A 14,944-nucleotide genomic window follows, 5' to 3' on the forward strand; every position below is an offset into this window, starting at 1 on the left:
ATAAAACACCCACACCCAACAACCTTCCAAATAGATAACTCAAAAATTTTCTTCTAAGATCTAGAATAAGATAAATATATGCACTTTTTCCTCTCCTATTCAACACAGTCCTGGAAGCTTTAGGAGAACAATTTGACAATGAAAAAAAAAGGGGGGAACCAAAATGTAAAAGTAGAAGTCAAATGACTCATGATTGCTCATGACATAATCTTATACATAGAAAACTCTACAGATTCCACACCAAAACTGTTGACAAATTTAGCAAGTCACAGAATACAAAATAAATGTAGGGAAATCTCCAATATTCTTATGTAACCATGAATGAAGTGAAAATTAAATCATACCGGCAACCCTATTAACAATTTCCACATGCAAAGTAGTTAAGACATCAAAATAAATTTAACTGAGGAGACATAATTTCTTTAAAATGAAAATTATAAAAGTGTTGAAAAAAACCATCAGAGTATGCTAAAAACAGAAAGATAGTCCGGGCTCATGGACTGGAAAAGGAAGCATTGTTGAAATGTCCATTCTACACAAAAGAGCTACAAATTCCATGGAGTACTCATCAAAATATGGCATTGTCAAAAGAATTAGAGAAAAACATACGCAAAATTCCTGTGGAACCACAAAGACCCAGGGTTCCCAAAGCAATCTTGGAGGAGCAGAGTTGGAGTCATCAGGATACCTGACATTGAGAGAGATTACAAAATTACAACAATCAAAACAATATGATACTGTCATAATAAATAAATAAAATAAAAATAAATTAAAAACAAGTAGACCAATGGAACAGAATGGAAATTTCAACAAATAATCTACCTCTATATATATAGCGAAATAGTTCCTGAGTAAAGCTCCAAGAAAATTCACTAGGGAAAAGGCAAATTTTTTCTCAACAAATAGTATTTGAAAAACTTCATATTCAGAAATAGAAGAATAAAACTGGGCCTCCAAAAATATGCAAAAATTAACTCAAAATGGATAGAGAACCCAGCTGCATGACTTGAAAATGTGAACCTACTAGAAGAAAATGAGGAGAAACACTTCAAGATGTTGGGATAGGGCAAGATTTTCTGGATAAGACCCAAACGTATGCCACAGAATAAAATATATAAATGGAATTATAGCAAACTAAGAAGATTCTTCACAGAGAACAATCAACATTGTCAAGAATCAACCTACACAATGAGAGGAAAAATGTCTAGCCTTTCAATAGGCAAGGAGTTCATATTCAAAATATACACAGAAGTCAATCAACCACATGGCAAAAAACAAATAATCTGATTTATTAAAATAGGCAAATGCTCTGAAAGAGAAATTTCTCAAGCTATGTACATGCCTGAGTAGTGTATTAAAACACTCAATATCACTAATCATTACAGAAATGCAAACGAAAACTGAGAAATATCATTTCACCTTAGAATGAATATTATCATTTGTGTAAAAAAAATCACAAATTCTGGTGAGTGTGGAGTAAAAAGGGAACTCTTGTACAATTTTGGTGAGAATATAAATTAATGCAATCATCGTGCAAACTGTGAAATTTCCCTAGGGGCAGGGATTTAGCTCAGTGGCTCTGCCGTCTGCCTCACAAGGTCCTGAGTTTGACCACTGGTAACAAAAAAAAAAAAATAATAAAGTTCCCTCAAAATTCACAAATAGAGTTACCATATGATCCAGCAATCTTATTTCATGGTATGAATCCAAAGAAAAATCTGTTAAAGAGATATCTTCGTGCTCATGATGTTGCTGCATGATTCACATCAGTTGAGATGCAAACTACCTAAGTGTCTATCAAATAATAAATGGATAAGTAAAATGTGATATATATACATAATGAAATATTATGCAACTATAAAAAGAAATAAATCTTGTCATTTACTTAAACATGGATGGACCAGGAGGTCCTTAAATCAAATGAAATAAGCCCGGTACAGAAAGAAAAGTACTTAACAATCTTACTCATTTGTGGAATCAGGAAAAATAAAATGTAACCACACAGATTTAGAGAGTAGAGCAGAGTTTATAAGAGAATAGGTAGGGGAGTGGGAAGAGGTTACAGTAAGAGGGTTGACAATGGATAGGAAAACACGTAATTGGGGAGGTAGTTATGATGTTATATAGTGAAATAGGGCAACTATATCACAATTAACTACATTTCACAAGAACTACAGGAGAAGAGTTTCAAGGTCCTCGGTGCATAGAAATAAGATTTGAAGAAATGTAATCAAGGCATTTCCTCCCCACAACAAACCTAAGAGGTGGATTCGACTATACTGAGGAAACTACAGCCCAGAGTCCTGATATAACTTTTGCAACATCTTACTGATAGGAAGTAGCAGAACCAGGAATTGACCTGTGTTCTAAAGGTTCTAATATTGATTCATAGTACTGAATACTTATCTTTTTTAAAAACTACTTTTCTCAAGTCAATTAAATAATTTTATTCTTAAGCCAATGAAAATAACAAATGAAATCTGTCTTGCAGTAGGAAAGCAAAGGATATCTCTAGCTCTACCAATAAATGTCCAAAGCACCAATCTCATTAGACTACAGGAATGCACATGGGGGTCCTCAAAGCATTCTTCTTAAGAAAAGGACAGGAGCTTCAAGGGAAATAAGTAATGGTCAACTTGTCCAAGAGCTGAGACCACGCTAACACTGTTGGAGTGAGTGTAGTAAATTAAGCACCAAATGTGAACACATTACCCAGAATTTCTTTTGTTGCTGTGGTTGAAAATTATTCAGTTGACTGGTGTGAGAGGAAAATCTCAGCTACAGTGCTGACTTTTCTGTCATACTCTGGTTGATTACACCAAAATGGTGCCAAAAATTTATTCCTACAAGAGCCTGCAGAGTGTTGGTCCCAGGACAACAACCTTCACCATGAAAAACTGGATATGGTTGTGTGCGGTGGCAACAAAATCAAATCATGAACTCAAAAAAACAGAAGTAAAAATAAATTAAACCCTGCATGTAAATTAAATTTTCCTGCTGGGAAACATCAGACTCCTGATCACTGGACTATGATACAAATTTACATCCAATTACAACCTACTTTCAGATTTAAGAGGATGAGTCTAACAGCAACTTGATAGATGGTGAAATACAAGCTGAAACTGCTTTATTTATGAGTAACATCTATTTTTGATGTCAAATTGAATAAATAGAAATAATAAAAACAACAAATGAAGCATGTGATGGAAATTTCAAGAAAAATCATGGTCTAGACCAAAATGTCAGATACGTTGGTACTGGTATTTTTTAAATTATGAATGAGGCAATCTAAATTTTAACAAAGATATCAGAAATCTACACTTTATTAGGCTCACAAACATATGTTTTCACAATCAATCTAACTTTGTGTTCTCCTCTTTCAACATCATTTTCAACACATAATAATAATACGGAACAGTGAAATTATTCCTTGCGCATTTTGTGCTTATATTCTGCTAAAAACTGGCATGTTGACTTAATTTAGGAAAAGCTTTTTAAGATGTCAGATTTATGATGTCTATGTGGTCATATCTGAGCGAGCCAACTATTGTAAATAAGGTGTCTTGTTGACTAAGTTAAGTCTTTTATCAACAGAATTGTCATAGCAAGGTTCTTGGACAAACTGCGTAAGTAAGATCATTTATCTCATCCACAGTTTTCCTTGAGAATGTCATAATAATAACCTGAGTTGCATTTGTTTTAGAATTATAAACATCTCAATGTTATTTGAAATACAATTAGTCATTTTCAAAACCACAGTGTATTTAAAATAAAATTTCTCTAATTTGTACTTTTTGAGTATATTCTGTTTTCTATCACCGGTTGTGGTAATTGAATGTAAAATTTGTTGTCATTTATTTATTTTTAGACTTTTTGATATATTAAATGCTTATGAAAGAGAACAGTCATAAGAGAACAGTAACAAAACTGAGTTAAAAATAATTTATCAGAAAATTCAAAGATATTCAAAAAATATAAACAATAATTTATGTATTGTTAGCTCATCAAAAGGAATACATGCAGAGTAAAGTCCACACATGAGTACTTTAAAGATCATCATTACTGGTAACATAAATTCTCTGGCATCAGATTTTTCTAGACTTTAGAACAGTCTTTCCAGGTGTGCTGTCATGTGCTTGTTATACCAGCACTTGGGAGGCTGAGGTAGGAGGATTGCTTCAGATTCAAAACCAGGCTTCAGGGAGTTCAGCCTGAACTACCCAATGAGATCCTGTCTCTAAATAAATAAATTAATACTCTTAATTTTATTTTTAATAGAAAATCTTTACTGAAATATAGCAAAATATATTTCATCTGATCACAATGGCTATTATCAAATAGAAGAAATATAACAAATGCTCTAACTACATAGTTCCATAGGTTTTCCAAAAGTGAATTGAACTGCATAACATCCAAATCTAGAAATAGAACATTGCTCACATCCCCAAACTGCTCCTGCACTCCTTTCTGTTCCTCACACACCCATCCTGTGTTCAAAACACTTTAATTCAATTTTGCCATTATTTAAAACTGATGTAAATGGAATTGTAAGGTGTGTAGTCTTGAGTCTGTTTGCTTTCCACTAAACCATTTTAAGAAATTCTTCCATACTGATTTGTGTACTTGTTTCTTCTCACTCCCATTATTATGTCATTATTATATACTGTAGCAGTTCCCAAGTAACTATTTTGTATTGTTTTGACTTTTTAAATGTTATGAACAGGGCTATTTTTGCACATATCTTTTATGGAATATGTGTCAGATATAAACCATGAATTTCTGCATATTCTAGACCCAACTGAGGGTACTTGTTCTACCGCATGAGACACTGCCAAATAGTTTTTAACAAAGCAATTTTTCTGATTTATGCCAGTTGCTCCACACGTAACACAATGCTTGCTGTTGTATTACTTTTCTTAATATTTATTACAGTGAGTGGGTGGTAGTGCCATCTTGGGGTTTTAATTTGTATTTCCTGGTGAAAACAAATTGACAAGTTTTCACATGTTTATTGACCTTTTCATAACTGTTAATGCAGATTCTGTTCAATGTTTTTGTCTATTTTCTAATTATCTTATATAATTCTTTCTAATTGATTATTTACATAAATGTCAGTGTTCTGGTGAAATTCCTACTTTCCCTTTATTTTCTTTAAGATATTTATCAAGTTGCATTTGAACTCTTTGCTAGTTAATTTCAAAAGTGAATTGACACAGATCTAAATTTCCTGTGATTTTTCTTTTCATTTTGGTTCCATAATTGGGGTGTCCTTGGTAATTTTGTTTTAATAATATGTGTTTTAAAGTCTCCATGTGATGCTGGATTCCTTGAAGCTGATAGGCCCTTTGGGTAGAGAGTGGAGGCTGATTACGTTAACCTGAATGGGAACTGGACTTAGTCCTCATGGATTGAAGACCTGAACAGTGTGTCCATATCTGATTTCCATTTGATCACCCAGATGTTTCAAATTTTGAGTATAATGTCTAGACAGGCTCTCCCCTTCAGTGGTCCTTACTTCTCAAGTTTTCTCACAAGAGTGAGAGCATGCTGCAGGCTGGAGGCCAAGTTGCCACCCAAACTCACTCCTCACCTCCGTTAGTTCTCTGCTTGTGCAAAAGCCCAGTTTTCTAATACCCGTTCTTGCTCAGAGTGAGCAAAATCCTCCAGAAAGAAAGAGAATGGAGATGAGAGCTTGTCTTTGAAAGTCTTTCATCTCTGGGGTTTTGGCTCCTTCAGATTTCATTGCCACTGCAATGGTCTGATTTCTTCCAAGAGGTGACTTTTCTATTTTATCTGGGTTTTGTGATTTTCTCTGGTTGGAAAACTGATCAAATGCATAATACTTCTTCATATAGAGAAGTAGAAATGCTTAATGTCCGCATACTTTAAATATATATATAATGTTGCTAATATGTATATTTACATGTGTATATTAATAAATGTGGGTCATTATCGTTTTGCTTAATTAAATTTGTCTTTAAGCTGAGCTTCTTGATTTTTGAAACATTAAGAATAAACCAGAAAATGGACATCAGTGTAATACAGAGGCTTTAGAGTTCTTCCATTTACAAATTTAAAATAATTTGTAATATACATTTATTGAATATTTATTATGTGTCATACTGCCATACATATTTTTCTTGAGTTCTGCAATACCAAAATAGATATTCTAGTCTATTTTTTCATAATATCATCCAGCAACTGCTATTCTTCTAATAGATCTATACTTGGGAAAAATGGAAGAAAAATAGTTGATTTATTCTATTTGGTGGAGAAAAAATAAAATGATAAAAGGGAATCAAAATTTAAATCCTAAAATCCAACAGAAATAGAAAAGTACATATGTAGAAATAGGAAAGAGGAGAAGAAAATAAATATACCTACGGAATGAGAAAATATATTTAGCTAATCAGAAAAAAATGAGACAAAAATTCCTTATTCATTTAACTGTCTTTATCAAATTGTTTCTTTTGTGCTATTAAACAATATTCATGAAATTAGAATTGATTTTCCTGTTGACTTGATACTGGCAATAAGCAAATGTTTTGGGATCTTTCGCTTTTATATTTCTTTACCTTTGCTTGTTTTTTTCTTTTAAAATATCAACATTCTCACATTTCATCTACTGCTTATCTCTTATGTGTGATAATTAAGAAAGATATCAGTGTCCACAAATTACTTTATACAGTGGGGCAAGTTAAGAAATTAATTTTATCTTTTAAATTGTATTCCATACAATCTTTCAATGTTATGACTTTCCATGTTCTCAGTATTTAATTTTATTAGTTTCCTTAAGTGAATACTGCTACATGTTTACAGAAAGCATTACACTATAAAAGTTGGAAAGAAAATGCCTTGCTCTTCCTACTCAAATGTTCTTAGGAAAATTCTAAAGCATATTGCATATGTTATACCATTCACCAATTATTTCTCTTTCCTTCTTGGAGTAAACATCAGAGTAAACTGAACCTAAAGCCATGCATGGGAAAAAAAGGTCTATTCAACATTTTATATTTTAATTCATATATTAAACTATGTATTAGCATTTTAACATATATTTGAAAGTATAAAGTACTTAAAATTGAAATTGGAATATAATGTTATGCTCTGAAGTTACAAGTCAGAAGCATAATCTTTTAACATGTATTTGAGTATAGCATGCTTATTATTTCCCATAAACTATAACATTGTTTACTAGTATTATTGTTAATCTTATAGTTAATTATTTGGTGGTGATAATTGAAATGTATTAATCATTTCAGGCTGCTACACCAAAATATTTCAGAAAATGTACATAAAAAAAAGAAATGTATTGATCACCGTTATGGAGGTTGGAAGTCCAAGACGCGGTATCATCAGATCCAGTATTTGGCGAAGACTAATTCTCTCCTTCAAAACTAGTATTTTGTTTCTGTGTCTTCATATTGCAAAAAAGACAGCTTCTTATATAAGGTCACAAATCCCATGAATGCTCAAGGGTCTACACTCCAGTGCCACAGCACAGGAGATTAGGGTTCATCATATGAGGAACAAAAATTTTCAGATTATAGTATGACATGAAAAGATATTTCACGTTTTACAGTCAAAACACCCATATTTATACACAAGAAAAGTAACTACTTGATTTTACTAACTTTTTCATGATAAGTTGTAAAAGAAAATGTGCATAACATTTCGGAGTCAATACCCTCATGTTTTGATTTACAAATATCATAAAAAATTAAGTGAATAGAAAATAAAAAGAATTTCTAGACCGAAGAAGTTCCAAAATTAGACAGAAATCTGCAAATTTTGGTGTAGGAAACCTTGGATTCTCCTTCCCTATAAATATAATGACTCAACAAATAAAAGCAAAAGTCCTTTGTGAGAAATCCTAAAATTAACTGAAAGTCTCCGAGACAAGCTGAATAAGAAACCATCAAATCCATGAGGGAAGAATTAGGACACCTATTACCAGCATCAGTGCCCCTGGGATATCACCATGTAAGACAGAAAGACACACCCCAGATCCTAGCTTCCCACAGGGGAGAGAGTGAGTTGATCATATATTCAGTGCCATATTTTTTCTTTCTTTTTTTTTTTTTTAAACTTTTTACTACCTCCCTCTTTTTTTTTTTTTTTTTGGTACCGGGGATGGAACTCAGGTCCTTGCGCCTGCGCAGCAGGCAGCGAAACCGCTGAGCTAAATCCCTGGCCCTGAGTGCCATATTTTTTCTGCATATTTCTGCTCCTAGAGAAAGGGCTTCCATTTTTACATTTATGAAATAATATTGGAACCGATACACTCAAGAGACGTGTTAGAGAAATCAGATCATGACTTGGACTAGTAGTCTGCATAGCTCTCCCACCAACTTCATCATAGTTTAAGCAGGGAAAAAATCTGAAATCCCAGCTTCTCACTATGAAGGAGAGTTGGTCCATGGATCCAAAGATCCAGTGTCCCTAGAGCAGCCTATCTCAGAACACTAAAGGGTCCAATTCAAAGTAGCTGCATGGGAGGAACAGTGACTGAAGCTTGGACTATCATTCACTGTACCCCACCTCCAGACACAGCATATACTATAAGAAACAGCTAATAAATGAAAAATCTCTATTCCCACCTTCTCTCTGGGAAGGTAAAGAAGTTGATGATCCACCTAATGACTTAACATTTCTAAAGACTGCCCAAGGAAGTCAATATCAATGACTACTGGAACACCTACCCTAGACATCTTAGGCCACCCTACCTAACTAGACCCAGCACAGGACCATAAAAAGTTGGAATAGCATAAATTTTTGTTGGTCCCCAGAATTTGTCACTAACTAATTTGTGGCATTCTTCTTCTATATGAGGCTGATCCATAAAGACTTAGTCTAATGCACAATAATAAGGAAAATCAGTGAAGATGAAAAAATAGGGAACTAAGTTCCAAACAAAAGAACAAATAAATCTCCAGAAACTTATCCTAATGAATAAAAGTATATGAGCTACAAGGCAGATAATTCAAAATGACATTCCTAAAGTTATTCAGTGACGTCAGGAGAATAATGCATGCACAAAGGGAGAATTTCAATAGAGTGGCAGAAAATAAAAACACACTAAAGAGAAACAATCAAGGCAAGGAATATAAAAAACTGAACTAAAAAAAAATTACTAGAAGTGTTCAACAAGAAATTAGATTAAGTAAATAAAGAATTAGTAAATTCAAAGATAGGTCTCTAGTATTTATTTAGTGAGATAGTCATAAGAGCTAAAAAAAATAATAATAATAAAATGAGGGGCCGGGGATTTAGCTCAGCGCCTGCCTCACAAGTGCAAGGTCCTGAGTTCAATCCCCAGGACCAAAAATAAATAAACAAATAAATAAATAAATAAATAAAGTGAAAAAGACTGAAGCAAACAAGTGACTTATGGGATAAAAATCAAGTGAGCCAATATGTGTATAATTACTTTCCAACAAATGGAATAACCTAAATGGGATGAACAACTTCCTAGAAATGTGAAACCTATCAAGAGTGAATTAGAAAGAATATATTTACAGAACTGTACAGTATAGATATGGACTAATTCATCAAACACCTATGAATAAAGCAAAGCCTAGGACCAGATGGCTCTGCTGAATTTCACCAAACATTTAAATTATCTCCATTCTTCTCAAATCCTTTCAAGAAATTGAAGATATTTATTTTCTGAGGCCAGCTATCTTCTGAGGCCAGCATTATTTTGACAACAACATCAAAGACAAAATACAAGATCACAAGAAAACTATAGGAAAACACTTCTGATAAATACAAGTGGAACAAAAACTAACAGATTTCAATACACACAGGAGGATCATACCCTATGACCAACTAGATTTATACTTGTAATATAAGGAGGGTTCAACATGAAATCACTTAATACAAAATTTTATAAATATTATATTATCATATCAATAGATTTAAGGAAAAGTATTTGACTAAATTCAACACATTTTCCTGACAAAATCTCTCAAAAAACTAGAAGTACCTTTAATGGTATACTCCAAAAATGGAAAATTGATATATTATAGTCAATGAAAAAAATTGACAATTTCCTCTAAAAATAGAAATATGACATATGTGCAAACTCTTCACACTTTTCTTCAATCTATTGTTGGAATTCCAAGCCCAAGAATTTGATAAGGAAAAGAAATGAAAGCATTGAAATTGTAAAGAAATAAAATAAATTGTCTCTGCTGACAATATAAACATACACGTAAAAACACTCTAAACACTCGATAAAAATCTTCTTATGACTAATAAAAAAATTTAAGAAAATTCAAGATTCAAAAATCAGCTTACCAAAATCAATTTATTTTTTCTAACACCAGCAATGAAATATCTGAAAAGGAAATTAAGAAAACAATTCTATTTACAATAGCATCAAAAAAGAATACAATTGGGCCCGGGGATTTAGCTCAATGGTTTTGCTGCCTGCTGCGCAAGTGCAAGGACCCGAGTTTGATCCCTGGTACCAAAATTAAAAAAAAAAAAGAATGCAATATTTAGGAATTTAACTAAGAGGTTCACAAAATACTTGAACAATGAAAACTACAAAATAGTGAAAAAAGTTAAAAGAATCATAAACAAATGAAAAACCATTCTATGTTCATCCTTTGTATGAATTAATAGTATTAAATGTCCATATGTATGTGAGGTAGTCTAAAAACTCAAAGCCAATGTCTATTAAAATCTCAATGGAATTATTTTGCATAAATAGAAAAATTTTAATATATATAATACATAATATATTATATGTATTAATATATTGTATATATATATATCCCTCAAAAGAAAGAAAACCAAATAATCAAAGCAATCTTTAAAGGAAGAACAATCTTAGAGGTACCATAGTTTGAAATATCAAAATATATTGCAAAACTACAGTGTAAACTGTATCAAACTAAAAGGTTCTGAACAGCAAAGAAAATCAAGAATCCAAATAAAATTCACAGAATGAAAGAAAGCACTTGAAACCCACATATTAGATAAGGAGGTCAATTCTCTAAATTTATCAGAAACCCCTATAACTCAATAAAATAAATGAAATAACTGAAAAAATAGGCTAAATAACCAAATGTGCATTTTTCCAAAGATGATATAAGAATGAACAAATAGTACATAAGTACCTAATCAATGCTCCTTATCATCAAGAATATAGAACTCAAAACCACACTGAATATCATTTCACACTTATAAGCTGACTGCTAATCAGCTGAAAAAAGTTTAAATTAAACATGATGAATAATTGCACAGATCTGCTGTGAAACATTGGAACCTCAGAAACACGACTTTATTTGAAACAGGGTCCTTGGAGAAATTACTTGAGCACCTCGAAATACATACCATATTTGGAGTGGGTCCAAAAGCCAATGACAGTTATTCTTATAAGAAGATATAGGGCTATCTATAAGGAAAAGGCCAACTGGAGATGAAGTAGGGAATGTATTTAAGCTGGCTCAATCCACAGAATGCAGAGCACCAACAGGAGCTGCAAGAGACAGGAAGGATTCTTCTCTAGAATCTGGGAGAGACACCATGATTTCAGACTTCCAGCCTCCAGACCTTGGAGACTAATTTCTATTGTTTTGTAGCACCAAAGTTTGTGATAGTTTGTTAAGGCAGCACTAAACTATCACACTTGATTAGGATTTTGTTGTTGTTGTTGTTGTTGCTTAAATTCTTTTATTTGTACATTTTAGGTATACAATACCTTTACAGTTATCATTGGGTGCTTGTACCTGTACATGATGTAGCTTGGTTCTTATTTTTTCCCATTACCTGTGTGCTCTTCACCCCTCCACCCTTCCCTATTTACATACTTCGTTTCCATTTTTTTTCTTTTCTCATAATTTTTCCTTTCCATTCTTTCCTTTCCCCATCTCCTCCCACCACCCCTACCCCTTTGGGCCTTTTTCCTATTTCAAAGAATCAACTATAAGTTATTAATCCTTTTAATCCTTATTTACACTCTCAGTTTCTCACACTAGAGAAACTATTCGGTATTTACACATGTGTCTTATTTATTTCACTTAAGAGTATAGCCTCAATATGCATCCATTTAGTTATAAATGCCTCTAGTTTCTTGTTCTTTATGGCTGAGTAGTACTCCATTTTATAAAAAAAAAACCCACATCTTCTTTATCCAGTTTCCAGTTGATGGGCACTTGGGCAGTTTCCAAGCTTTAGCTATTACAAACTGTTTCGCTATAAACATGGGTACACATATATAGCTGTGGTATGATTCTTTTAATTCTTTTGGGAAAATACCCAGCAGGGGAATAGCTAGGTCAAATGAGAACTCTAGCCTTATCTCATAAGATTTGCTCTAGAGCAATATACTATTGCAATTATTATGGAAACTTACTCAGCTGCTATATACTTCTGAAAAGGGATTCAACCACAAAAGAGGGAAAACATGCCCTGTTGATAGATGTCATTATTGTTCTTGTCTCTCCATTAAGTAACATTTAAACTAAATAGAAAGCAAAACAAAACATTTTTTACTAGACATGTGTTCGTTTGTTCACTGTCTCTTCAAGAACCAGAAGGCTCTGTAAGCATCTTCCTTCAAGACACCATCAACTCTCCCCTGAATTACTCAGTGTCCTCCTAACAGATCTCCCTGCTTTTCTAGCCATCTGCAATTTAGTCTCAACAAAATAGTTTAATTGATTTTTTCATTAAGTTTATTAGTACATTTTAGGTATACCATACAGTTACGTTCATCATTGAGATCTTGTACCTTTACATGCTGTATCTTGGTTCTTATTTTTTCCCCATTCCCCTTCTGTCACTTCAACCCCTCCTCCCTTCCCTATTTACAAAAACTTTGTTTCCATTATTTCCTTTTCTCATATTCTTCACTTTCCCTTCTTTCCTTTCCCCTTCCCCTTCCCCTCCCTCTTCCCCCACCCCTTCAGACCTTTTCTTCCTACTTCACATTATCAATTATACAAAATATAAACTAGATTATGCATTCTTCTACTCTAAACTCTCCAAAATCTCTCTGTTCCACTAAGAATCAAAATCAAAATCAAAAGTCATTCAAAATTTCTGAGCACCTCTCTTCACTGACCAATTCTAAACACACTAGACCTCAAGTTAGTCCTAGAATGTCCTAAAGTTTCCTGCACCAGCCCTGGAAGCTGTGTTCCTATTCTAGATCTCTGCATGGCCATTACCACATGCCACACAAGCATTTGCTCCAGTGTCACCTTCTTATGGGTCCAAGCCCAGGTACCATATTTAAAGAAGCAGCCCCCTTACATTCCCAGTCTTACCCTGCAGATATTTTTATTCCTCTCTAACCTGTATCATTTTTTGGAAAGTACGTATCATTTCCTAGATTATATAATTGATCTGTTTTATATTTAATATTTATATTCCTATTCCCTTAATTAGAACATGACTGCATGAGAAGAGAATTCTTGTTATCTTTCTGCTTACGTGCCCCTACTACAGTATCTGGCTCATTGTTGGTTTTCACTAAATATTGCTGGCATGTGTTTGTGGAAATGTTAGTACACAGATTTACCAACAATTGATTCTATCACTTTCTCCCAGCAGTAAAGTAACAGAGAGACCTGGGTTGTCTGAATAAAATAGGACAAGGTGTTATTTCACCTTAATTAATAATTTGTAAAATGATATTTTTAGTTTTTGTTGCTTTCATTTTTGCATTCATTTTTTCATTAAGCATAATGACAGAGCTTGATTCTGAAAACACATATTCCCATTGTATGCAGAGACTCTTAGAGAAAATAAAGGAGACATCAACACGAGCAAGCTGAGGAGTTGAGTGAAAAAAGAAGATGCAGATCCCAAAAAACACCTTTTTAATGTCTGGGTGGAACTTTCCCATACTTTAATTCAACCTCTTTCAAACTACTTATATGAACCAATTTTTACTCACACCAATTTAATTCAGGTCGATGGTAATTATATTCCCAAATCTTTAACTAACACTTTGGAAAGTGGGGAAAGTTTTACTGCTTGGTTTTACTGCTTGGTTGCTATAGTTTTATTGGAAGTTCTAACAATTAGTCTTAATGTGTCTAGAAAAATTTTTTTGCTGAAATACCTAAAACAATTATAATAAATCAGAACTAATTGATTTCACATTACAAGCAAATTTTAGGACGACCCAAATAGCTCATGAAAATAATTTTATGCACCGTTTCTATATTGCAAAATCAAAATTTCTTCTTGATCTGCAACATTTGCAAACTCAGGTTTCTAATCTCATTTATATCTCTGGTAATCCATCAACTTTTCCTGATCATCTTTACTTAGAAAAACTCACTTATCTTTACTCATTTTACATCTATAAATATGCCCATGGCTGGCTTTTCCAGTACTATGAAATGTAGGCTCCTTTCCTTAACTCCGACTCCTTTTAAAATCACAGTTTTGTTTGCTGTGAAGTAACATGAACAGACCTGAACTTCTCATTTTCTAAATTGTGCAGCAGCTCTTTGTACAATTTCATATTACCCTAAATCTCATGCTTGCCTTCTCGTTTATCTCAGATTTCCTCTTATCTCCCAATCCATTTCATGATCCAGTTTAAAATGCCTAACTTTCTGAAACATACCTAGAGATCTGCAATCTCATTTAATTTTACTTCCTATTCATCTGGCTCTTTGCAGTTACAACTTTTCCTCAGCTGAGAACATTTCCTGCCTCTTCCAATGACTATGTTGTGTCCTCTGTTCAATCAGTATTTTTAAAAAGCAATATAAAACAGCTCTTGATGTATTTCCTAAAAATTTTCCTCTATACTATTTTTATAGTTTTCTTTATAAATTAAAAACTCCACATATGCAAATATTGTATAACTTACAGAATTTTTTCAATTTATGTATTTACTAGTATATTTTAAATGAAAGTTTCCACAAATCATTTTTGTAGCTTTTCACCGTAAAGACAGAGAAAACACTAG

This window comes from Heterocephalus glaber, unplaced genomic scaffold (genome assembly GCF_053883595.1).
Source record: "Heterocephalus glaber isolate CG9 unplaced genomic scaffold, H.glaber_assembly_v1.0 deba00001577, whole genome shotgun sequence".
NCBI lineage: Eukaryota > Metazoa > Chordata > Mammalia > Rodentia > Bathyergidae > Heterocephalus > Heterocephalus glaber.